We start from the raw sequence: 27443 nt of genomic DNA on the forward strand, positions 1-27443 counted from the left end.
GAGTGTCACTAGTATGCCTCTACTTGACTAGCTCGTTAATCAAAGATGGTTATGTTTCCTAACCATGAACAATGAGTTGTTATTTGATTAACGAGGTCACATCATTAGTTGAATGATCTGATTGACATGACCCATTTCATTAGCTTAGCACACGATCGTTTAGTATGTTGCTATTGCTTTCTTCATGACTTATACATGTTCCTATGACTATGAGATTATGCAACTCCCGTTTGCCGGAGGAACACTTTGGGTGCTACCAAACGTCACAACGTAACTGGGTGATTATAAAGGAGCATTACAGGTGTCTCCAAAGGTAGATGTTGGGTTGGCGTATTTCGAGATTAGGATTTGTCACTCCGATTGTCGGAGAGGTATCTCTGGGCCCTCTCGGTACTACACATCACATAAGCCTTGCAAGCATTACAACTAATATGTTAGTTGTGAGATGATGTATTATGGAACGAGTAAAGAGACTTGCCGGTAACGAGATTGAACTAGGTATTGTATACCGAATCTCGGGTAAGTAACATACCGATGACAAAGGGAACAACGTACGTTGTTATGCGGTCTGACCGATAAAGATCTTCGTAGAATATGTAGGAGCCAATATGGGCATCCAGGTCCCGCTATTGGTTATTGACCGGAGACATGTCTCGGTCATGTCTACATTGTTCTCGAACCCGTAGGGTCCGCACGCTTAAGGTTACGATGACAGTTATATTATGAGTTTATGAGTTTTGATGTACCGAAGGAGTTCGGAGTCCCGGATGAGATCGGGGACATGACGAGGAGTCTCGAAATGGTCGAGACGTAAAGATCGATATATTGGACGACTATATTCGGACATCGAAAAGGTTCCGAATGATTCGGGTATTTTTCGGAGTACCGGGTAGTTACGGGAGAAGTAATGGGCCTTGATGGGCTTTAGTGGGAAGAGGAAAAAGGCTGCTGCGCCTCCCCTCCCCTTTGGTCCGAATTGGACTAGGGAAAAGGGGGCCGGCCACCTCTGCTTCTCCTCCTATTCCTTCTCCCTTCCTCCCTTCTTGGTGGACTCCTACTAGGACTTGGAGTCCTAGTAGGACTCCCTATCCTGGCCGCACCTTTGCCTTGGCCGGCCTCCTCCTCCTCTATCCTTTATATACAGGGGCAGGGGGCACCCTCTAGACACAAGTTGATCCACGTGATCTATTCCTTAGCCGTGTGCGGTGCCCCCTGCCACCATATACCTCGATAATACTGTAGCGGAGTTTAGGCGAAGCCCTGCTGCTGTAGTACATCAAGATCGTCACCACGCCGTCGTGCTGACGGAACTCTTCCCCGACACTTTGCTGGATCAGAGTCCGGGGATCGTCATCGAGCTGAACGTGTGCTCGAACTCGGAGGTGCCGTAGTTTCGGTGCTTGATCGGTTGGATCGTGAAGACGTACGACTACTTCCTCTACGTCGTGTCATCGCTTCCGCAGTCGGTCTGCGTTGGGTACGTAGACAATACTCTCCCCCTCGTTGCTATGCATCACATGATCTTGCGTGTGCGTAGGAAATTTTTTGAAATTACTACGAAACCCAACAGTGGCATCCGAGCCTAGGTTATTTATGTTGATGTTATATGCACGAGTAGAACACAAGTGAGTTGTGGACGATACAAGTCATACTGCCTACCAGCATGTCATACTTTGGTTCGGCGGTATTGTTGGACGAGACGACCCGGACCAACCTTACGCGTACGCTTACGCGAGACCGGTTCCCTCGACGTGCTTTGCACATAGATGGCTTGCGGGCGACTGTCTCTCCAACTTTAGTTGAACCAAGTGTGGCTACGCCCGGTCCTTGCGAAGGTTAAAACGGAGTCTATTTGACAAACTATCGTTGTGGTTTTGATGCGTAGGTGAGATTGGTTCTTACTTAAGCCCGTAGCAGCCACGTAAAACATGCAACAACAAAGTAGAGGACGTCTAACTTGTTTTTGCGGGGCATGTTGTGATGTGATATGGTCAAGGCATGATGCTGAATTTTATTGTATGAGATGATCATGTTTTATAACCAAGTTATCGGCAACTGGCAGGAGCCATATGGTTGTCGCTTTATTGTATGCAATGCAATCGCGATGTAATGCTTTACTTTATTACTAAACGGTAGTGATAGTCGTGGAAGCATAAGATTGGCGAGACGACAACGATGCTACAATGGAGATCAAGGTGTCGCGCCGGTGACCATGGTGATCATGACGGTGCTTCGGAGATGGAGATCACAAGCACAAGATGATGATGGCCATATCATATCACTTATATTGATTGCATGTGATGTTTATCTTTTATGCATCTTATATTGCTTTGATTGACGGTAGCATTATAAGATGATCTCTCACTAAATTATCAAGAAGTGTTCTTCCTGAGTATGCACCGTTGCGAAAGTTCTTCGTGCTGAGACACCACGTGATGATCGGGTGTGATAGGCTCTACGTTCAAATACAACGGGTGCAAAACAGTTGCACACGCGGAATACTCAGGTTATACTTGACGAGCCAAGCATATACAGATATGGCCTCGGAACACGGAGACCGAAAGGTCGAGCGTGAATCATATAGTAGATATGATCAACATAATGATGTTCACCGATGAAACTACTCCATCTCACGTGATGATCGGACATGGTTTAGTTGATTTGGATCACGTGATCACTTAGAGGATTAGAGGGATGTCTATCTAAGTGGGAGTTCTTAAGTAATATGATTAATTGAACTTTAATTTATCATGAACTTAGTCCTGGTAGTATTAGCATATCTATGTTGTAGATCAATAGCTCGCATTGTTGCTTTCATATATTTATTCTGATATGTTCCTAGAGAAAATTGTGTTGAAAGATGTTAGTAGCAAAGATGCGGATTGGATCCGTGATTTGAGGTTTATCCTCATTGCTGCACAGAAGAATTATGTCCTTGATGCACCGCTAGGTGACGGACCTATTGCAGGAGCAGATGCAGACGTTATGAACGTTTGGGTAGCTCAATATAATGACTACTTGATAGTTTAAGTGCACCATGCTTAACGGCTTAGAATCGGGACTTCAAAGACGTTTTGAACGTCATGGACCATATGAGATGTTCCAGGAGTTGAAGCTAATATTTCAAGCAAATACCCGAGTTGAGAGATATGAAGTCTCCAACAAGTTCTATAGCTAAAAGATGGAGGAGAATCGCTCAACTAGTGAGCATGTGCTCAGATTGTCTGGGTACTACAATCGCTTGAATCAAGTGGGAGTTAATCTTTCTGATAAGATAGTGATTGACAGAATTCTCTAGTCACCATCACCAAGTTAGTAGAACTTCGTGATGAACTATGATATGCAAGGGATAACGGAAACGATTCCCAAGCTCTTCGTAATGCGGAAATTGACGAAGGTACAAATCGAGAAAAACATCAAGTGTTGATGGTAGACAAGACACTAGTTTCAAGAAAAGGGCAGAGGGAAGAAGGGGAACTTCAAGAAGAACAGCAAGCAAGTTGCTGCTCAAATTAAGAAGCCCAAGTCTGGTCCTAAGCCTGAGACTAAGTGTTTGTACTGCAAAGGGACTGGTCACTGGAAGCGAAACTACCCCAAGTGATTGGCAGATAATAAGGATGGCAAAGTGAACATAAGTATATTTGATATACATGTTATTGATGTGTACTTTACTAGTGTTTATAGCAACCCCTCAGTATTTGATACTAGTTCATTTGCTAAGATTAGTAACTCGAAACGGGAGTTGCAGAATAAACAGAGACTAGTTAAGGATGAAGTGACGATGTGTGTTGGAAGTGGTTCCAAGATTGATATGATCATCATCGCACACTCCCTATACTTTCGGGATTAGTGTTGAACCTGAATAAGTGTTATTTGGTGTTTGCGTTGAGCATGAATATGATTTGATCATGTTTATTGTAATACGGTTATTCATTTAAGTAAGAGAATAAATTGTTGTTCTGTTTACATGAATAAAACCTTAAATGGTTACACACCCAATGAAAATAGTTCGTTGGATCTCGACCGTGGTGATACACATAATCATAATTTTGAAACCAAAAGATGCAAAGTTAATAATAATAGTGCAACTTATTTGTAGCACTGCCGTTGAGGTCATATTGGTGTAAAGCGCATGAAGAAACTCCATGCTGATGGGATTTTCGAATCACTTGATTATGAATCACTTGATGCTTGCGAACCATGCCTTTTGGGAAAGATGACTAAAACGCCGTTCTCCGGAACAATGAAGTAAGCAACAGATTTATTGGAGATCATACATACTGATGTATGTGGTCCGGTGAATATTAAGGCTTGCAGCAGGTATCATTATTTTATGACCTTCACAGATGATTTGAGCAGATATGGGGATATCTACTTGATGAAACATAAGTCTGAAACATTTGAACAGTTCAAAGAATTTCAGAGTGAAGTAGAAAATCATCGTGACAAGAAAATAAAAGTTTCTACGATATGATCGCAGAGGTAAAATATTTGAGTTACGAGTTTGGTCTTCAATTAAAACAATGTGGAATAGTTTCACAAACTCATGCCACATGGAAGACCACAGCATAATGGTGTGTCCAAACGTCATAACCGTACTTTATTAGATATGGTGCGATCTATGATGTCTCTTACCGATCTACCACTATCATTTTGGAGTTATGCATTAGAGACAGCTGCATTCACGTTAAATAGGGCACCATCTAAATCCGTTGAGACGACACCGTGTGAACTGTGGTTTGGCAAGAAACCAAAGTTGCCGTTTCTTAAAGTTTGGGGTTACGATGCTTATATGAAAAAGTTTCATCCTGATAAGCTCAAACTCAAATCGGAGAAGTGCGTCTTCGGAAACTTTCTGGAGAAGGAGTTTCTCTCGAAAGAATTGAGTGGGAGGAAAGTAGAACTTGACGAGGTAACTGTACCTGCTCCCTTATTGGAGAGTAGTACATCACAGAAAATTGTTTCTGTGACACCTACACCAGTTAGTGAGGAAGCTAATGATGATGATCATGAAACTTCAGAACAAGATACTACTGAACCTCATAGATCAACCAGAGTAAGATCCGCGCCAGAGTGGTACAATAATCCTTTTCTGGAAGTCATGCTACTAGATCATGATGAACCTACGAACTATGAAGAAGCGATGGTGAGCCCAGATTCCGCAAAGTGGCTTGAAGCCATGAAATCTGAGATGGGATCCATGTATGAGAACAAAGTATGGACTTTGGTTGACTTGCCCGATGATCGGCAAGCAATTGAGAATAAATGGATCTTCAAGAGGGAGACGGACGCTGATAGTAGTGTTATTATCTACAAAGCTAGAATTGTCGCAAAAGGTTTTCGACAAGTTCAAGGTGTTGACTACGATGAGATTTTCTCACCCGTATCTATGCTTAAGTCTATCCGAATCATGTTAGCAATTGCCGCATTTTATGAAATCTGGCAAATGGATAAACAAAATTGCATTCCTTAATGGATTTACTAAAGAAGAGTTGTATACGATGCAACTAGAAGGTTTTGTCAATCCTAAAGGTGTTAACTAAATATGCAAGCTCCAGCGATCCATCTATGGACTGGTGCAAGAATCTCGGAGTTGGAATATACGCTTTGATAAGTTGATCAAAGCATATAGTTTTATACAGACTTGCGGTGAAGCTTGTATTTACAAGAAAGTGAGTGGGAGCACTACAACATTACTGATAAGTATATGTGAATGACATATTGTTGATCGAAAATAATGTAGAATTATTCTGCAAAGCATAAAGGAGTGTTTGAAAGGAGTTTTTCAAAGAAAGACCTCGGTGAAGCTGCTTACATATTGAGTATCAAGATCTATAGAGAGAGATCAAGACACTTGATAAGTTTTTTCAATGAGTACATACCTTGACAAGATTTTGAAGTAGTTCAAAATGGAACAATCAAAGAAAAAGGTTTCTTGCCTGTGTTACAAGGTGTGAAGTTGAGTAAGACTCAAAGCCCGACCACGACAGAAGATAGAAAGAGAATGAAAGTCATTCCCTATGCCTCAGTCATAGGTTCTATAAAATATGCCATGCTGTATACCAGATCTATTGTATGCCCTACCACTGAGTTTGGCAAGGGAGTACAATAGTGATCTAGGAGTAGATCACTGGACAGCGGTCAAAATTATCCTTAGTGGAATAAGGATATGTTTCTCGATTATGGACGTGACAAAAAGGTTCGTCGTAAAGGGTTACGTCGATGCAAGTTTTTGACACTGATCCAGATGATTCTAAGTCTCAATCTGGATACATATTGAAAGTGGGAGCAATTAGCTAGAGTAGCTCCGTGCAGAGCATTGTTGACATAGAAATTCGCAAAATACTTACAGATCTGTATGTGACAGACCTGTTGACTAAAATTATCTCACAAGCAAAACATGATCGCACCTTAGTACTCTTTGGGTGTTAATCACATAGCGATGTGAACTAGATTACTGACTCTAGTAAACCCTTTGGGTGTTGATCACATATCGATGTGAACTATGGGTGTTAATCACATGGTGATGTGAACTATTGCTATTAAATCACATGACGATGTGAACTAGATTATTGACTCTAGTGCAAGTGGGAGACTGAAGGAAATATGCCCTAGAGGCAATAATAAAGTTATTATTTATTTCCTTATTTCATGATAAATGTTTATTATTCATGCTATAATTGTATTAACCGGAAACATAATACATGTGTGAATACATAGACAAACAGAGTGTCACTAGTATGCCTCTACTTGACTAGCTCGTTAATCAAAGATGGTTATGTTTCCTAACCATGAACAATGAGTTGTTATTTGATTAACGAGGTCACATCATTAGTTGAATGATCTGATTGACATGACCCATTCCATTAGCTTAGCACACGATCGTTTAGTATGTTGCTATTGCTTTCTTCATGACTTATACATGTTCCTATGACTATGAGATTATGCAACTCCCGTTTGCCGGAGGAACACTTTGGGTGCTACCAAACGTCACAACGTAACTGGGTGATTATAAAGGAGCATTACAGATGTCTCCAAAGGTAGATGTTGGGTTGGCGTATTTCGAGATTAGGATTTGTCACTCCGATTGTCGGAGAGGTATCTCTGGGCCCTCTCGGTAATACACATCACATAAGCCTTGCAAGCATTACAACTAATATGTTAGTTGTGAGATGATGTATTACGGAACGAGTAAAGAGACTTGCCGGTAACGAGATTGAACTAGGTATTGTATACCGACGATCGAATCTCGGGTAAGTAACATACCGATGACAAAGGGAACAACGTATGTTGTTATGCGGTCTGACCGATAAAGATCTTCGTAGAATATGTAGGAGCCAATATGGGCATCCAGGTCCCGCTATTGGTTATTGATCGGAGACATGTCTCGGTCATGTCTACATTGTTCTCGAACCCGTAGGGTCCGCACGCTTAAGGTTACGATGATAGTTATATTATGAGTTTATCAGTTTTGATGTACCGAAGGAGTTCGGAGTCCCGGATGAGATCGGGGACATGACGAGGAATCTCGAAATGGTCTAGACGTAAAGATCGATATATTGGATTACTATATTCGGACATCGGAAAGGTTCCGAATGATTCGGGTATTTTTCGGAGTACCGGGTAGTTACGGGAGAAGTAATGGGCCTTGATGGGCTTTAGTGGGAAGAGGAAAAAGGCTGCTGCGCCTCCCCTCCCCTTTGGTCCGAATTGGACTAGGGAAAAGGGGGCCGGCCACCTCTCCTTCTCCTCCTATTCCTTCTCCCTTCCTCCCCTCTTGGTGGACTCCTACTAGGACTTGGAGTCTTAGTAGGACTCCCTATCCTGGCCGCACCTTTGCCTTGGCCGGCCTCCTCCTCCTCCATCCTTTATATACAGGGGCAGGGGGCACCCTCTAGACACAAGTTGATCCACGTGATCTATTCCTTAGTCGTGTGCGGTGCCCCCTGCCACCATATACCTCGATAATACTGTAGCGGAGTTTAGGCGAAGCCCTGCTGCTGTAGTACATCAAGATCGTCACCACGCCGTCGTGCTGACGGAACTCTTCCCCGACACTTTGCTGGATCGGAGTCCGAGGATCGTCATCGAGCTGAACGTGTGCTCGAACTCGGAGGTGCCGTAGTTTCGGTGCTTGATCGGTTGGATCGTGAAGACGTACGACTACTTCCTCTACGTCGTGTCATCGCTTCCGTAGTCGGTCTGCGTTGGGTACATAGACAATACTCTCCCCCTCGTTGCTATGCATCACATGATCTTGCGTGTGCGTAGGAAATTTTTTGAAATTACTACGAAACCCAACAAAACCCACCCAAGACCGGGTATAAATACACGTGCCAGGACCGGGAGGGTGCAACTTCTACTTCGACGACCAAGACGATGGAAGCGGAGCCATAGTTTAGGCCTTGATTAGATCCGATCTTAGACCACCGCCGAGATTGGCCATCAAATATTCCATCGCCTTAGTGAGTCGCCGGACCCCCATATTGTACTCACCGATATGTATAATTCCAGACAAGCAGGATGGCCCCAAATGTAGGTAATATCGTCTCCCTATGTCCATTTGATAACTTGAGGTTATGTCCTACTGTCATAACTCCAAGAACGTTATTGTGTCGTTGTTCGGGTACTTTGCAAAACACCTTTGACAAGGATCAGAACTTGGAAATCATCTGGTGGAGGCGGCTAGAATGTGGAGATAATCCCGAGGACGGAGCCAAGAATAGTGCACCAAAGGCGAAGAGGTGGTGTGGGAGATCCCAACAGAGTTTTAGTCAGAAATATACTTTACCTCACGCCATCACACAATGTGAAGAGTCACATTGAGGTCCTATGGCGCAACGGCGACCTAATCACCCTCTTGTGGGTGTTGCTTCTGCACACTAACATCCCCTCTAGGCCTAGTCGTGACTACCCTCATCTTTGATGAATGTATGTCCTCGTCCTTGACGAATGTATCCAGCCTTCCACTCCCACCTTCTATGTGAGAGCTTGCTTTACATGTGTGCATGTACCAATTTACTACAAAAGAAAAAAAATACCATTTGCTTAATTTTAATTACATATTTTATTTTGCAGCATCTTTCAGTTTTTTGTTTTCATATTCTGTTTGGACACATACATCTGTCCTAGCTCGTGTATTCAGATAGATTACAAGCTTTGAGAAACATAGAGAAATAAATAAGGGCAATATACATGTTCACGTTGCTTACACATATTCTTTCATTTATGTGTTGCGGTGTGTGATTTGTCAGCTATGGGAGGATTATTGTAATAATGATAACTATTACTTTGATTTCTACATAAATATTGATGATGGTTTATGTTAATACATTGCCTTTGTAAGGCCCCTTACACAGCATATTCTGTTAATCAATTGCTTGATTAAGGTAATAAGGTGATGCTTGCAGTTTTGTGATGTTTTTGTCTCCTTGTATATTGTTAGGAAATGGTTTTCTCCTTCTTTGTTACTGTGAACTGTAATTTTCCATGATCATGAGAACTTTAGAAGTTGCTATATGCAAACACAATCATTGCAAATTCATTCCTTTGTAAAGTTCTAACACAAATTGATAGCAAAAAGGATTGTATAATCTATAATGCATACTATGTGGCTATGCATCACAATTGTTGGATGTTTCCTTTCACTTTTCAAACTATTCTCCTCAAATACACGGTGACTTACTACTTATCAGAAGTCGCTGACTGATGGATGTCCTACCCTTTACCTACCACCATTCATGTTTACTCAATATATCTTTATTTATGATTTATTAACGAAAGTTTCATCCGATCACCTGCCTCCCATACTACACACTGTTTACATATATTCTGGTGTATCTTTCCCATCAACATGGAAATCTTGGGCATTTAATTCTCAATAAGATGGTTGTGCTGACATACACATTTGACATTATCCAATTTATCTATCTTTATTAATGAAAGATTTGTCCCGCCACCTGCCTCCCTTGCACTATTATATAAGAGAGATGATACACATCCTTCGTTCTGTAGATACTCCCTCTGTAAACTAATATAAAAGCATTTAGATAACTAAAGTAGTGACCTAAACGTTCTTATATTAGTTTACGGAGGGAGTACCATATATACTTCCTCTTCTCGTGCCAGGAGTCAATGTTCCGCTCAAGTACAAGTCTCCTCCTCGTCCATACAGCATGCTACATTTCCTCGGCTTACCAATTTCTGTATCCTAAGCATGGGAGATGTCAGGAAGTTCCCAAGGATCTACCTCATCCAAGACCAGATTCCCGTAGCTAACATGCCGAGCTAGACAGGTCCGGCAGGCACGCTCACCAGCTATCTGTATTTTTTTCAAAAAGAAGGGACTCCCCGGCCTCTGCATCAGAACAATGCATACGACCACCTTTATAAATAAATAAAGTAGTTCAACAAAATCTAGCAGTCTGCAACAAAATGAAAAGCTGGCTCACAAAGAGCAACGAAATCAAAAAAGGGCCCAAAAGCCACAACCGGCTGGCGCAAGATAGATAGGTACACTAATCGCCTATCCTATTACATGACCGCCATCCAAACCGGTTGAAGATATCCCGCGCTACCATCTCCCACCGGAGAGATCCAGTAACCAAACGCTCCCTGGCCTCCGTCGGAGTGAGTAAGGACCACATACGGATTAGTGCAATAGCCCGGAATAAAACCTGTAAAAAAATGAATAGTTATTGTTCTGTTAAAAGCCAAATCATTTCTGCAGTTCCAAATTGCCCATAACAACGCACACGCTCCTACACGAATTTGTCTCGCTGTTTCGGATTCTATCCCAACAAGCCACGTTCCAAATAACGACCTGACCAAATTCGGAGGAGTAATGTTAAAAGCAATTTGCACCGAGCGCCACAATACCCTCGCCAACGGGCAATCAAAGAAGAGGTGCTTGATAGTTTCATCCCGATCACAGAAACTACACCTAGTAGAGCCTGTCCAGTTGCGCTTAACCAAATTATCTTTCGTTAAGATTACTTGTTTATGTACAAACCACATAAACACTTTGATTTTCAGAGGAACCTTAACTTTTCAAACATATTTGGAACTAGGAATAACACTAGAATTGATGACATCAATGTACATCGACTTGACTGTGAATTCCCCAGAACTAGTAAGCTTCCAACACAACTGATCGGGCTGATGAGTAAGCTGAACCTCCATCAGTCTACTCAGCAGATGAAGCCAAATTTCCCATCGATCTCCAACAAGCACCCTCCTAAACTGAATATTAAGGGGAGTGGACTGCAAACTCGTTGCAACCAGAGCATCGCGTCGCTGCACAATACGATATAGCGACGGATACTGAAGCGCCAACAGCGCTTCCCCCAGCCAAGTATCCTCCCAGAAACGAGTGCTATTGCCATCACCCACAATGAACTTTGTTCTATTAAAGAAAGTAGCTTTGACTCTCATAAGCCCTTTCCAGAACAGCGAATCAGTCGACCTGACTGTCACCTGCGACAAAGTCTTTTAGTGCAAATACTTGTTACGCAGAACCTGCGCCCAAGTAGCTTCAGTCTCAGCTGCTAACTTATATAGCCAATTACTGAGAAGGCATCTGTTCTTGACTTCAAGATTCTCAACACCAAGACCCCCTTGGTCTTTCGGTCGGCAGATGACGTCCCATTTGGCTAAACGGTATTTTCTCTTAAGTTCATCACTTTGCCAGAAGAAACGGGAGCGATAGAAGTCCAGCCTTTTCCTGACTCCAACTGGTACTTCAAAAAAGGACAAAAGGAACACAGGCAGACTCGTGAGCACCGAATTAATGAGAATCAATCGGCCTCCATACGACATGAGTTTGCCCTTCCAGCAGCTCAGTTTCTTCTCAAACCGATCCTCGATACACTTCCATTCGCTGTTTGTCAACTTACGATGATGAATAGGGATACCTAGGTAAGTGAACGGAAGTACTCCCAATTCGCAACCAAACAGTTGCTTATATGCATCTTGTTCCTCTTTGGCTCTCCCAAAACAGAACAACTCGCTTTTATGGAAGCTAATCTTCAGACCGGTCAATTTCTCGAAAAGGCATAACACCAGCTTCATATTTCTCGCTTTTGCCAAGTCATGCTCCATAAAGATGATTGTATCATCAGCATACTGTAGTATGGACACACCACCATCAACTAGATGAGGCACCAGGCCTCCTACTTGGCCGGCTTCCTTTGCCCTACCTATCAGGATTGCCAACATGTCAACGACAATGTTGAACAGAATAGAAGACATTGGATCACCTTGTCTTAGGCCCTTGTGTGTCTGGAAATAATGACCTATATCCTCATTCACTTTAATTCCAACACTCCCTTTTTGCGTGAAGGATTCAACTTGTCGTCTCCAAGCTTCATCAAAACCCTTCATGCGTAGTGCCCGTTGAAGGAAATGCCATTTGACTTTGTCGTACGCTTTCTCGAAATCCACCTTGAAAACAACACCATCAAGTTTTTTCGTGTGAATCTCATGGAGCATTTCATGCAGGACCACAACCCCTTCGAGAATGTTCCTGTCCGGCATGAAAGCAGACTGAGTAGGCTGCACCACAGTATGCGCAATCTATGTGAGCCTATTCGTCCCAACCTTGGTAAAAATTTTGAAACTAACATTGAGAAGACAGATAGGCCGGAATTGCTCAATCCGCACTGCCTCTGTCTTCTTGGGAAGTAAGGTTATCGTTCCAAAATTCAGCTGAAAAAGATGAAGCTGGCTAGAGAATAAATCATTGAACAACGGCAAGAGATCTCCTTTAATGATATGCCAACACTTCTTATAGAACTCTGCCGGGAAACCATCCTGGCCAGGAGCCTTATTATTCTTCATCTGGGAAATGGCATCAAACACCTCTTTCTCAGAAAAAGGAGCAACTAAAATATCATTCTCTACAGTTGTCAGTTGAGGCACATCCTCAATCCTGGACTCATCCAGCGACACACAGTTGTTCTCTGGAGGCCCAAATAGCTGCTTGTAATACTTAGTGATATAGTGTTTTAAGTTTTCCTGACCAAGAATCGTTCCCTCGTCCTGCTCAAGCTGAAAGATCCTCTTCTTTCTATGCTTACCATTGGCGATCAAGTGAAAAAATTGTGTGTTCGCGCCCCCCTGGATGACTCTACTGACCTTAGCCCGAAGCGGCCACTTTAGTTCTTCCTCGGAAGGAGCTCTTTCAGCCTCATTTCCGCATCAAGCTTGGCATGAAGCTCCGAGGCAGGCAGTATCATGGTTTCGGCCTTTACATCAAGGGACTGAATAAGCGTAAGGAGCTGTTCCTTTTCAACCTTATAAATCCCACTGAGATGCTTAGCCCACCAGCGTAGGAAGCTTCTCAAGTGCCTAATTTTATTCTGCCAGCGCTCGAGCGCAGACCGACCTCCTGCATCCTTAGCCCATTCTCTGGCTACGAGATCCAAGAAACCTTCTCTCTCAAACCAAGCAAGCTCGAAAGAAAAAACATTTTTATTTCCCAAGTGGGTTGCCTCCCCAGAGTCAAGGAATAAAGGCGTGTGATCAGAAATACCACGAGTAAGCGCCTGGACTATAACATATGGGAATTTCTGCTCCCAATCGACGCTAGCCAGGACTCGATCCAGCTTTTCAAACTTCGGATTTGGCAAGGCGTTAGCCCAGGTAAACTTTCGGCCCGAAAGCTCTATCTCACGCAGATCTAGGCTTCCAATGATTGTGTTAAACATGAAGGACCGTCGACTGTCAAAATTGGCATTATTCTTCTCATCACTCCTTCTGATGATATTAAAATCGCCCCCCACCAGGATAGGTAGTTGTTCAGAAGCACAAATCCTAACGAGATCAGCCAGAAAATCCGGTTTGAGCTCGGGCTGTGCAGCACCATATACCGCCACCAAAGCCCAGTTAAACCCATCTGCCTTCGACCGCACCCTAAACTTAACAGCGAAATCTCCCATGACCACGCTTCGGACTTCTAACGAATCACAAACTCCGAGTAAAATCCCACCCGATCTTCCTTGGGGAGGTAGACAATGCCAATTGAAATCAATACCCCCCGAAAGAGTATTTAGAAAATGTGGCGAGAAGTTGGCTCTACCCGTTTCCGATAAAGTGATAAAGTCCAACTTATGCTCAATAGAAGCCTCAGCAAGAAACCTTCTTTTAGCCAAGTCTTTCAGACCTCTGCTATTCCAAAATATTCCTTTCATATCTCATCATGGAATTTTTTAGCAGTTCGAATCCGAGCGCTCCGACGCACTGCGGAAACTGGGTAGATCTTCCGCTTCCATTTGCGTTTAGGAGCGTTTAAACCCTCCAGCTGGTCCTCACAACCAGTCGCAGAGGTACGCATTTCCACTTTGTCCTCTCGCTCATCATCCTCCTCAAGCTCAGGAGACGGTTGAGCCAGATCCGCACAAGGATTATCGAGCGCTCTGACCCCTAAAGCGTCAATATCAGAATCATTCATGGGTTTGACCGCAACTAAGTTACGAATCATCTCAATCGCCCGTTCGGCCTCTAGATCCAGCATATCATTAACCGAGGTTGAGATTTCACTATCATCGCTACCTAGTGAAATACCTAGTTGATTCGCATTATTGATAATCTCATCATTGGAAAAATGCAAAATAGAATTAGAGGTATTGACCGACATACCAGTAGTGATCTCCAAGTCACGAAGCATGGCCGCCCTCATAGCGCACCGTTGCTGGATGTCGTCCACTTCCAGATGGTCCTGGAGACGGCTACTCAACCGTCGCCCCTCAGAGACCGGATCTGGAATATCACCGAACGCAATCACCTCCTCCCGAGTAGCTGCACTCGAACGCACTAAATCGGGGGAAGGTGGGACCAGGGCCTCCCGCCCGAGCTCCCCATCCACCCCGGCCCCTCGGCCAGACAGCGTCGCCGGCATCGAAGGCAAGTAGGCCTCCCTAGGCGCCCCCGGAGAAGAGAGCCCCGAGGCCACCTGCCCCGAACCCTCTCCGGAAAGCGACGCCGGTGCCAGCATAGCCGGCCCGGCAAAAGGGGAAGAAGGAGCCGTGACTAGCAGCCTCGGCCTCCCTCCCGAAGAATCAAGCTGCATCGTTTGGAAGTCGTCCTCCGCAAGCTCCGGTGAGAGCGGCGAGGCCTCCTGCCCCACGCCCCCATCAATAGAAAGCATCGCCTGCTGAAGCTGAGGTACCACGACCGCAGTGGAGGAATTTGAAATCACCATCTCCGGACCCCTGCCAGCGAGACCGGCCTCCTCCGCCTCAGCCCTGACCGAGATCGGTGACGCCCCAAAAAGAGGATCCAAAGACTCCTCAGACTCCAGAACCGGTAACGTGTGCTCGAACACCTCATTAGACTCCACCCGATCACTCCAAAGTCTCGGAGGTGCAGATGCCGGCTCGAAAGACCCGAAATTTAGTCGTAGGCACCGTAGAAGGTAGTGCCATACCATCCGCAGATGCCTGAGAGTCAGCAGTCGACGCATTGGACAACTCTCGCCCACTGTCAACTGCTGGTGCCTCCTTTAGAGCCGAACCATCATCACCCTCGTGCATATCCATATCCATCCCGTTGGCCACCTCGACAAACAGACTCTCGTCCTCAAACTCAATGACTAAGTTATAAATGTGGCCTCGATATGCCCACCTTACCACCTCAGGCACATACTCGATGTTCAGCACACTGACCAGAAGATGGGCAATCCCGTGGGCTCTGGTGAAGTCCATATCCACTCGCTATGGTCTACCCACCATGATACCCAAACTTGCCACGACCCGGGCATCTTGCATCGGCTTGGATGGAGCCCCAGAGAACCGCAACCAAATCTGAGTCAGAGGCTTGCCCGTAGGCTCAATCCTCTTCCACTCGTGAAACTCCAGCACACCATCAGTACCCGGCACCTTGCACATCCCAAAGCTCAGAAGTCTCTGAAGATCGTCAACAGACGGGAACTCAACCCGAAACAGTTTGTCCTCGATACTAACAAGCTCCCACTAGAAATCCCCAGGAGCTAACTCTTTGAGCCTCTGAACAATCTGTGCCTCCGAGACCTCTCCTCTGGCAATTTTGACTAACCCAGTCGTCAAATTCAAAGTCTCATCAAGAACCTCCATCTCCGTTGGACATTCAAAGAAAGTAAGCTCGGCATAGTACACTCCATACATCATGAGTGATGGTGCCTGATCTCTCAAAAACGGGCAGTCCCCTGACTCGTGTGCCAGTTTACCACAAGTGCCACATAGCTCAGCCACACACTCAGCAATAAAATGTCCCTTGGCACCACATCTATAGCACAACATGTTTTCTTTCTTACGCGCCCACTTGGACACCCTCTCAGATTCAGGCCTGTCAGTCGCCTCAACTAACGCCGTCACCCTGGACTCCGTTCCGGGAATCTCAGCAGAGGCAAGCGCGGAGACCACTTCCATAGCTTGCCCAGAAAGCTCCTGCTCCACAACGGTCTCATCAACCACCATCTGTTCAACAGCAGGCGGCGGTGACTGTCGTGGACGGTACCAGCCTCCTCGCCCCCCACGGCCACCACGATGACCGCGAAAACCACCCCGCTGTCGGAAGCCCGGGCCAGATGCCCCCTCAACAAAGCCTCCTGGGGGGCCCATGAACGGTCGCTCCTCCGTGCCATCGCTCTGCCAAGCGTAGCCCCGTCCACCGCCCGCGGACGAGGACCCATGGTGCTTACCAGCTCCATACGCATCGAAACCATCATCACCCCACTGCCCCTTGGGCGCGGCAGAAGCTTGAGGCGGCGGAGGTGGCTGCGTCCGCACCGGCCCGACCCTGTTCTGTTGGGGCTTCGCGACGACGTGAGGCGGCGGGGCCGGCTTCGGCTGCTGCCCGATTGAGAGCCCAGTGGCAGACGGCCTCACCACCGCACCGCCACGGCCCGCCGTGGTCATCCTAGCCGCGACCGGCGCTGGAGGCCGGAAATCCGAGGGAACAGGCGTCGGCGGTCGAGGACCGGTGCCTCCACCACGACCGGCCGTGGTCATCCCAGCCGCTGCCGGTGCGGGAGGTCGGAAACCCGCAGGAGCCGGGGTCGGCGGTCGAGGACCGGAACCTCCACCACGGCCCGAAGCCGTACCACCCGCAATGACCCCTCGGCCAGCAGACAGGTTCGGAGGAGGAATCCCACGACCAGACCCAACCCAGGAAGCAGGAGGCGGCATGGAGCCACGGCCAGCGCCGGCACCCTGTGGCGGCGCGGCATGGACGCGGCCGGCCCCAGCTGTCTTTCCCGGCGGCGCAGTACCTCCGCGGCCCGTCATCAGCCCCAGCGGAGCAATGCGACGCGCCCTTCCACTCCCTGTCGATCGCAGGTTTGGGCTACGGCGTCTCAGAACCCTAGCAGGCGAGGAAGTGGGACGAGGCGACGATCGAAACGATGACTCAACGGGGACCTCCTACTCGGCGCTTCAGGCGCCAGCGAAGCTCCCTGGCGCCCGCGAGCCAACGTTATTGGGCCGGCCCACAACGAGCAGCGCCAGCGAATGATATTACCGCGGAAAGAAAACCCCAAAAAACTGCTGAGATGAGGATTCAAACTCTGTATAGTTGCATTCTTTACACGTTAGGTTAACCGCTTGACTAGCCTGCAGCTACTGGCAATAAAAAGCGTGAAAATAATTAAGAGCAACCAGTAGCCGCGCTGTAGCGAAGTTCGGGAGTTATTTCAAAAAATGTTCGCGAACATTCAGAAATTTTAAGAATTTGTTTTCAAAAGGAAAAAGTTCATCAAATTGAAAAGTTCATGTATTCAAAAAAAGTTCACGAATACAAAAGTAGTTCATCGATTTTCAAAAAAGTTCATCTATAAATTGAAAAAGTTCATCGATTTGAAAAAAGGTTCATCGGATTTGAAAAAAGTTCATCCAAATTGAAAAAGGTTCATCGATGTGAAAAAGTTCATCCTTTTTTTAATAAAAGTGTATCAAATTTAAAAAATGTTCATTCAATTTGGAAAAAATCATGAATTTTCAAATAAATCCAAAATTTTGAAAAAAGTTCATCGGATTTTAAAATAAGTTCATTGATTTTTAAAATAAGTTCATCAAAATGTTAAAAGTTCATTCATTTCAAAAAAAAGTTAATCAAGTTTGAAAAAAGTTCTTTGAAATTGAAAAAAGTTCATCATCTTAAAGAAAAAGTTCACGAATTAGAAAAAATATCGTCTATTTATGAACATGTCATGCATTTAAGAAAAAAAAGGAAAAAACAGGAAACAGAAAAATAAAAGGGAAAAACACACAGAGAACATGAAGGGCATTTCCTGTATGTATAAAGAAACGGAAAAGAGGTTTGTATTCACGAGTGAGGTCTGTGGCGTTGTGATTGCTAGAGTTAGCGGTCAAGTGAGGGATCTGTGGTTTGATTCCTGGCTTCGCAGCTCTCCATTTTTGGGTTTCAAAACAGGGGAGGCGAGTGGGGGAATGGTAGATGGGCCGAGCCCAAGTAGGGTCGCTGCAAGCGCCAAATAGGAAATCCCGACTCAACTATAACCGGCGCCTGCAGGCCCCTATCGGCACCCAGCACGAGCTGATTTGGCACCGGGTTAGCTTGGGCCTCATACCCAGCTAACCCCGGCCCAACTAGCCTCAGCCCACGAGTGCAGTCGTTCGGCCCCTCTCTGCCAACGAGGGAATTCAAACGAAGCTGGCGACACGCAGCGATCCCGAGACCCGGAATCAGCGGCGAGACATCCACTCGCGCCGCCCGACCCGGAATCTCTACCAGCCATCTGTATACAATCTGATACTCCCTCCGTCCGGAAATACTTGTCATTGAAATGGATGTATCTAGATGCATTTTAGTTGTAGATACATTCATTTTCATTCATTTTGATGACAAGTATTTCTGGACGGAGGGAGTATTACTCATCGACAAGTCCGCGATTGTTGGCTTGTCCTTGGAGCGCTCATGTACTGCCCTGGACGTTACTTTGGACATCACGGCTCGTTCTGCCTACTTGGTCGGTCGATCAGTCATGGATCATATGGCTTATGAATCTGTTGCTGCAGAGATTGCTACTTGTTTCAGGGACAGAGTAGGAATCCTTGGATTGTGTAGCTTTGTAGGATGTGAACAAAAATATTCTGCAATTGCTACTTATCCTTGTACTAGATATCACACAGCCAGTGTTCATTCCTGTGATACGAGTTGATTGATCTTCATACATAGCATATAGCATTGTGGTGCCCGATCAAGAGGATGCGAGTGGCATGGGCGTCCAAGCGAGAACATGTCTGTAGCTAGCAGGCTGCTCACTTGATGGTTTATGGTGTTTCCGTGTTCATGAACCACTTGAGCAGCACCATTTTTTTATTCAAACATTTGAATTTCATTTTGAGTGGATCGAAATAATGGACTGTCGTTTTGTGAAACTTTATAAACTAAATTAAATCCATCTGCATGTTGAGAAGTGAAGAGAGAAACAAAACATCTGCTCTAGCCTCTAGGTAGTACGTAGCACTCACATGAACACTGTACTTTGATTGCTCACAACTCATAGAAAAAAATCGCCTTTATGTATTCTAGCTTGCGTCATGGAGGCCTGCAGTGTTAAGAGTATTACTATTAATATCGTGACAAGATACACACCAACCGCCAAAGCCTCCGTAGCATAGTGGTAGTGCGTTCCCTTCGTAAGGGAAAGGTCGTGAGTTCGATCCTCACCGGGGGCTTCAATTTTATTTTCTTACCAGTCACAACAGTTCATGCAATACAAATTCCCTATTCATGAAAAACGAACTTACATTTTTTTTCGTGTCACAACAGTTCCATTACTTCATGTGTTCTCATCTCGCTTGGATAACATTGTACCAACCCCTTATTAACCTTTGTCGGCAAATTTGAGAACCACTTCTGTTTGAAGTTCTGAACATCGATTCATTTTTTCTTCTCATGGAAAGAAGTATCAGAAACATAGAAGGGGTGGCAAGAGAGCCAGTACAACGCCGCAAGGGGCTACAACATTGGTTCACTGGTTTGCATTTTGTTTGGAAGAAGGGGCCGATGAGCCTTTGCGTGTAATTTACCATGAGTGAAGTCTGAAATGAACCTTGAGGTTGTAGAGGCCGACGCAAATGAACCCTCACCTCTAAATTCCTGAAGTTTGTACCCTGACCTCTCTGATCCCGGTCTACTTGAACCCTAGATACGTTTGACATACTGGGAAAAGCACAATCCTAGCCGGGAATCCACTTCTTTCACTGTGGCACTGGTCAACGCATCATAGCCATTCTTCGTCGTTCCCATATCTCTCCTCCTGTTCCGTTTCCTCAGATCCAATGGCAATAGCGCATAGCACAACATGCCCGTCTCAACAGAAAAAAGAAGCACAGAGCACAACAAAGACGAGAGTATCACCTTGTGTGAGCTTAGCCAGTAGCATGTGCGCATAGGGAAGCTGCTCTTTCCATGTGCGCGGCGGCGAGCAGTAGCAACAGTACATGGTACCGGTAGCGAGGGCAGCGGTTGCTTAGGGCATCTCCAGCCGTTGGCTCCCCAGGAGGCGCTAAAAATCGTCGCCTGGGGTGTACCGGCGTTAACCGCGTGTTGGGGGAGTGATGCTCCCCAGTCGCCGTGCCCAAGACTTCATCGTGTAGTGATTCATCAGTAATTAATCGTGTAGATCATGCAGTATATTGCACAATGAAAATAAAACAGGATGGTCCTTTCCAAGATGAATTCAAATCCAAAAGTATTTCTTTTGCCAGATCAAAGCGAGAAAGAGAGACACACACAAATGGACATCACATGATTAAAAAAAAACAGGCAAGGCTCTCAAACATCGGCCCCCCATGGTGCCATCCATCATCACCAATAAGCATCCGTCGTGCAGTTACATTTCAGGGCCAACGTTGTTGTTATTAGGGCTATACGTTGTTGAAATGGTAAGGAGGAAAAGGAGGGCACATGGAAGGAAAACAGGGAGCTGCAGACAAACCCTCCTTGAGACCTCAATGCCAACGGCAACCTAGCGAGTTTTTCTTCTTGTCAGAGTAGTGTTGCTCACATCGCGGCGTAGAACGTCTTTGATGGCTCCTCTTCCGGAACCGCCTCCTTGTTTTTCCCTTGTGTGAATCTCCTCAACAATCCATAGGCGGCCTTCGGCTAATCCATCGGAACCATGTGGCCAGCATTGTGAACCTGCATTCGCACAGGCAGAAACAGATTACTTGTCGGTAATCTATACCGACTATGTGTATGTAGACTCATTTTTGTTCATCGTTGATTACTATTAAGTAGTAACACAAATATCAAAAAGAATTATATGTTATGTGGCCATGCCTCCGGGTTTTTTCCCTTTAAGTGGGAAGCATCACAATTGTGATGGATGTTTCCTTTCACTTTCCAGACTATTCTCCTCAACTACACGATGAATCACTACCAATCAGAAGTCGCCGAATGTTGTCCTACCTGTCACTGAAGGGGGTTTGGCGGCTCGTCTATACGATTTTTGTAGTATGTCTGGCTCATGGGGGAGAAGGAAACCGTATCATAAGTATTAACTACATAAACATTTTGTGCACTCCCTCTATCCATATATGGATCGGGGGAGTACTAGCATTCATTTATGTTACTTGCAATTATTGTTTACATACTTTACCTTGTCTTTTCTATCAACATGAAATCCTGGGCCCCTAAGATGGTTTGTGCTCATGTGCCACCATTCATCATTACCCAATCTATGTTTATTTATGAAAGATTTATCCAACCACCTGCCTCCCATAGTACACATTATTTACATATATTGTAGTGTATCTTTTCTACCAACAATGAAATCTTGGGCATTTAATTCTCAAAATTGTTTGTGCTGACACACACGTTCGACATTATCCAATCTATCTAATTTTATTATTGAAATATTTGTCCCGCCACTTTCCTCCCTTACCGCCCATTATATAAGAGAGATGGCACACATCCTTAGCTCTTTAGATGTCCACTAGTCAAGTGTTCCACACACATACAGCTCTCCTCCTCGCCCAAACAACATGTTACATCTCTTCCTCATGTCAACTACTCTATCCTACGTATGTGAGGTGTCAGGAAGCTCCCAACAATCTATCTCATCCATGACCGGATTATCGTAGCTAACATACCAAGGTAGACAAGATCGTCACACACGCCGACCCACCATCTGTATACCAGTTTGGGAAAAGCATCGAGCTGTCTGTGATTGTTGCCTACTCCTTGGCACGCTCATGTGCTGCCCTAACCATTACTATCGGCATTGCCTCGCTGGTCGTGTACGTGGCCAACATGTCATAGATATGGCGTAGGTTCTTGTACCTTTACAGATCGCTACTACTCATTTTGGGATACAGTAGGAAATCGAGGAGCAGTGACTCATTGCAAAAAAATCGCCTTTATGATTTCTAACTCGCATATACGAGCTGCATTTGGAGTTTTTGGTACATGCTGCAACAAAATTTGAAGGACGAACTCTAATGCCAAATAACTTATGACTATTATGTATGAATTGATGATGTGACACCCTTGCATACTTAGAGTAATACAAAAAAAAGTACTTTATGTCTGGCATGCATGACTTGCTTATTGTCATGGTTGCATGGCTAGTAAAAACATGTAATGGGTTGTAGCTATTTAGGAATAGAAGATTATGGCTATACATATCTAGCTGAAATGTTAAGGGGAAAAGAGGGCACATGAAAGGAAGACAGGAGCTGTAGAAAAACACTCCTTGAGGCCGCAATAGCAACGCGTGCACGCAACCTAGCAAGTTTTTTTTCCTTTTTCAGAGTCAGTGATGTTTAGATCGCGGCATAGAGCGTCGTCGATGGTCCTCTTACGAAACCACCTCCTTGAGTTTCCCTTGCATGAATCACCTCGGCATTTTGAGGGCGGCCCTCGGCTGATCCATCAGAACCATGTGGACATCATTGTGAACCTGCATTCGCATGGGCAGAAACAGACTACGTGTCACTAATCTAGACTGAACATGTGTATCTAGACTCATTTTTGTTCCTTGATTTTTATTTAAGTAGTAACACAAATATCAAAAACAATTGTATGCTATGTGGCCATGCCTTCAGTTTTTTATTTTAAATGGCAAGTGTCATAATTGTGTTGGATGTTTCGTTTCACTTTCCGGACTATTCTCCTGAACTACACGGTGAATCACTGCTAGTTGGAAGTCGCTGACTATTGGATGTCCTAACCGTCACAGGAGTGGGTTTTTGGTGGCTCGTCTATACGATTTTTGTAGTAATGCCTGGCTCATGCTCATGGGGGAGAGGGAAATCATACCAAAAGTATTAACTACATAAATATTTTTTGTGCTAGCATTCATTTGTATTTTTCATGATTATTGTTTACATCTTTTACCTTACCTTTTCTATCAACATGAAATCTTGGGCCCCTAAGAGCATCTCTCTAGCAGACCCCTTAAAAGTAATCAAACCCGTAAAAATGATGTTTTCAGTTTTTGTTGTCAAAAAACACCCCGAATAGAGCCAGTAAAAATGGTCAAACCCGTAAACTTTTTTTATGCCCCTGAGAATCCACCCCCACGACCCCTTTATTTATAGATTTCATGGAAAAACTGAGGGTGCCCTGAAAACCAGTCAACGCTAAGCGACATGGAAATATTGCCGTGCGCACACGGGCTCCATTGACCTTCCTCCACAAAACTCGCCAGAATCTCGGCGGAAACGCGGCCTGCGGAGGAGTTTGCAGGAGTGGCGGCGGGGCGGCGACTCTGTGACATCGGGAGGCTCCATCCGCGCTGCCGTCCCTCATCTGACGTTGGCTGTCCCACATCTGTCGCGGAGGCTTCGCTTGATTAAGTAGTGACGGGAGCTAGCTAGGAGCAGCTACGGTGACGGGTGCTAGCTAGCTCCTGGATTGATTCGATCGACCCATTCAAACAGCTACGGTGACGGGCTAGCTCCTGGATCGATTCGATCGATCCATTGAAGCAGCTACGGACGCTAGGGCACTTCGTGCGAGCCGTCCTGGACGCGTGCGGCTCCGTATTTGGCCGCTACGTTCGATGTCCACCAGCTTTGTAGGAGCGAGCTAGTTGATCATGTACACAGACAAGAGAAAGAAGAAGACGTGGGCGAAAAATATAAGCGAATATTTGGTTTTACAGTTTAAGTTTGAGGGGTCTGTTCGTCCGCAGCTCAAACCGACCCTTAAAATGTGTTTTCCGTAAATTGAAAACCGTGTTTTCAGTTCCGTTGTTTAAGAGGTCTGCTAGAGATGCTCTACGATGGTTTGTGCTTAAGTACCACCATTCGTCATTACCCAATCTATCTTTATTTATGATGTACTTATGAAAGATTCATCCGGTCACCTGCCTCCCATACTACACATTATTTACATACTGTATTTCTTCAACATTGATATCTTGGGTATTTAATTATCAAGATGATATATTGGCTCAGTCTCTCGAAAAGGTAGGTGTTGGGGATATTACTACTGGGTATAAACCGGCCAGGAGAGGCCGGATTACCCCTATAATGAGTTATTATATTTAAAGCCCATGAAGACAAAGACGGTGGCGCTTTATGAAGGCCCAGGGCCCAAAAGCGGATTAAGGCCTATAGACATAAACCCACAGTGATATGTAACTTGTGTTGTAAGATAGGAAGAGTAGAGACCGGGCCGGACACGTTTATAAGCCGGCCTCGGGATCCTGTAAACCGACGGGCGCCAACCCATGTATATAAGGGGATGATCCGGTGGCTGTTTAGGGACGACAGACCACAACTCGAGAGCCAGGCATAGCGGATTCGCTCCCTGGTCATCGAAACCCTAGCAATTCCACAACAACTGGATTAGGCCTTTACCTTCACCGCAAGGGGCCGAACCAATATAAACTCTCCGCGTCCTTTGTCCGCTTTAACCCCTTTAAGCTGACCCGTTGCGATGGCTCCACGACTAAGTCCTTTCACTAGGACATCTGCCGTGACAAAACCACGACGGTAGGTGTGCGTTGCGAGGCCGGGAAGTGAAAATCTCTCCCATTTTTAAAGGTTCATAAGTTAGTTAAGGGAGCACTCCTCCCCTCGCGTCGCCCCCGCCCTGGACCACTCGGGGGCTCCCCAACCCTAGGCGCCGCCGCCGCCCTCTCCTCCTCCCCTCCTCGCGCCGCCGCCGGGTGACGCCGCCGGGTGAAACCCGCGTGGCAGACGGCGGCGGCGGTGGACTCCCTCTCCCGGCTCCCCTTCCTCCACGGGCGGCGGATCTAGGCGGCAGGTGGCGGTGTCCTGCGGCGCTCGCGGTTAAGCGCGAGGTGGCAGGCCTCGGCGAGCGGTGGCGGCTGCGCGCGGGGCCGGCTCCGGGGCGACGACGCGGCACGGATCCATCGCGGATCTGGTCCTGCGGGCGCGGTCTCGGCCTTCCCTGCTCGGCCAGCGGGTCTCGGTAGGGGGACTTCTCCTTGCTGAGATCTGGTAGCGGGATCATCTAGATCCCGGCAAGGATGGCGGCGACCCGTGCATGAAAGATGGAGGTATTCGATCAGATCTTGGTGAAAACCTGCTATTGGCAATTGCCAAGGCCGGCAATGGCGACGCTGTCTACGTCGTTCCCTTCCTGAAGGCATCGCCGTGGAGAAGTTCAAGGCCACTCTCTGCTACCTCCGGGGGAAACCCTAGATCAGTAGATCGGATGACGGCGGCTCTCTGGTGTCGTTTCCTCCTTGGGGGCATCATTCTTGGAGGTGCACACAGGCTCGAGGAACCGGAGGACGGTGACTTTGGTGGAGCGCTACTTCATCTTACACATTGATGGTGGCAGATCTTGGCGGCGTGGCGCTGTGGAGACTCGACGTCTGATACGCGGAGATGAATTCGTGCAGGAGGAGGAAGCTACCTGACGTCATGGTGACCAGTGGCGGAGCCAGGATTGGAGTATGGGGGGCCGAGTACGTATATTGATCGAATCTCATTGGTAATTACTCATTGCTCCTACTAAAATTGTTGATTGTTGGGGGGGGGGGGGCAGGCCCCTGCTCGTCCCCCCTGGCTCCGCCCCTGATGGTGACGTTGATGGCAGATAGGCCTGGCAAGGTCGGTGCTTCAGTGCTGCTCTGAGAATGGACCGAGGGATGATGGAGGTGACGGCCCTTGCAGCGTGCGGTGCTCACTGGGAGTGTGCCAGACCGGTGTGGGACCCAATCCAGGTAGTGGCTTGGATGGGACACCCGGCTTTAGATGTTAGGCTCTGGTGCGATGTCTGTTTGGTATTAGGCCCGGACATTCGGCATACCTTCATCAAGGGGATAGGAGTAGGAACGGTGTTGTCAAGATGGTGGCTTCAGGCTTATTGATGTATCATTTTGTATGGTCTTTGTGAATAATTAATAATATGGCTGCATGCATCGTCCAGATGCAGAGGCCGGGGTACATCCTCCTTTTCTAAAAAGAAATAAGCGCTTGTGTCTGTGCTAGTATCTTGGGTATTTAATTCTCAAGATTGTTTGTGGTGACACACGCACACACACGTTTTCGATATTATCCAATCTATCGAGCTTTATTATTGAAAGATTTGTCCTGCCACTTGCCTCCCTTACTGCCCATTATATAAGAGAGATGCCTTATATACTTCATTTTCCCATGCCACGAGTCAAGTGTTCCACACACACACATACAACTCACATCCTCGCCCCAAACATGTTATGTCTCTTCGTCGTGCTAACTACTCTACCCTAAGCATGGGAGGTGTCAGGAAGCTGCCGACGATCTACCCCATCTAGGGGCGGAGCCCATTGGGCCGACCCTGATGCACAGGAATACGGGTCCAGGAAAAAAATTTAGCAGTAACTATCACAAAAAAGGCCCTGTGCATCAGGTTGGCCCAAGACCAGTGCATCGGGTCTGTCTTTCCAGGCAGACGCACGCCTCCAAACTGGGCCGAAGCAGGCTGATCGCACAAAGCAGTTTGCTTCCCAGCCCACGTCACACACGCTACACGCGCGGTTGGTTGCTCATTTTACATCTCATCGATCGATTGATTAGTCTTTCCTTCCCTCAAAAGAAAAAGATGGATTAGTCTTTCCCCTGTTTGTACGTGCGTACACTGCGTAGCCCTTCCACACGCCTCGCGCAGACAAGTCAAAGGCGGCGGCGATAGAAACGCCGGAGGCCGCAGCGCCCACCACCATTCGCACGCCTGAATCCTGGCGCATTGATGCGCACGCGACGATGCTGCACGCCGCAATTTCAAATCTGGTCGGTCCGGCTCTCGGCAATTCAGCAATCTGTTCAATCTTCCGTTTCACCCTAGATTGCTAAGGACTCCAATTCTGGTATCTTGACCTGCTTTTTCTATATTACAAATTGCAACAATTATTATAAACTTGTAGTCAATAGATTAAATTGCTATGTTTTGGGCTTTTGGTAACATGTGCGCAATTTCTAGGGTTATAACTTCTAATTAGGATATACTTTATCTGTTTACACAAGTTTCCATACAGTGGA

General features: G+C 46.1%; 1 non-coding gene across 1 annotated transcript; it reads left to right on the plus strand.

Annotated features, from left to right (window-relative positions):
• The first annotated feature begins 19601 nt into the window (after window positions 1-19601).
• On the plus strand, window positions 19602-19673 carry TRNAT-CGU. The gene has a single exon. It is a non-coding gene; the product is annotated as a tRNA-Thr (tRNA).
• Window positions 19674-27443: the final 7770 nt, after the last annotated feature.

This window comes from Triticum dicoccoides, chromosome 6B, assembly GCF_002162155.2.
Source record: "Triticum dicoccoides isolate Atlit2015 ecotype Zavitan chromosome 6B, WEW_v2.0, whole genome shotgun sequence".
NCBI lineage: Eukaryota > Viridiplantae > Streptophyta > Magnoliopsida > Poales > Poaceae > Triticum > Triticum dicoccoides.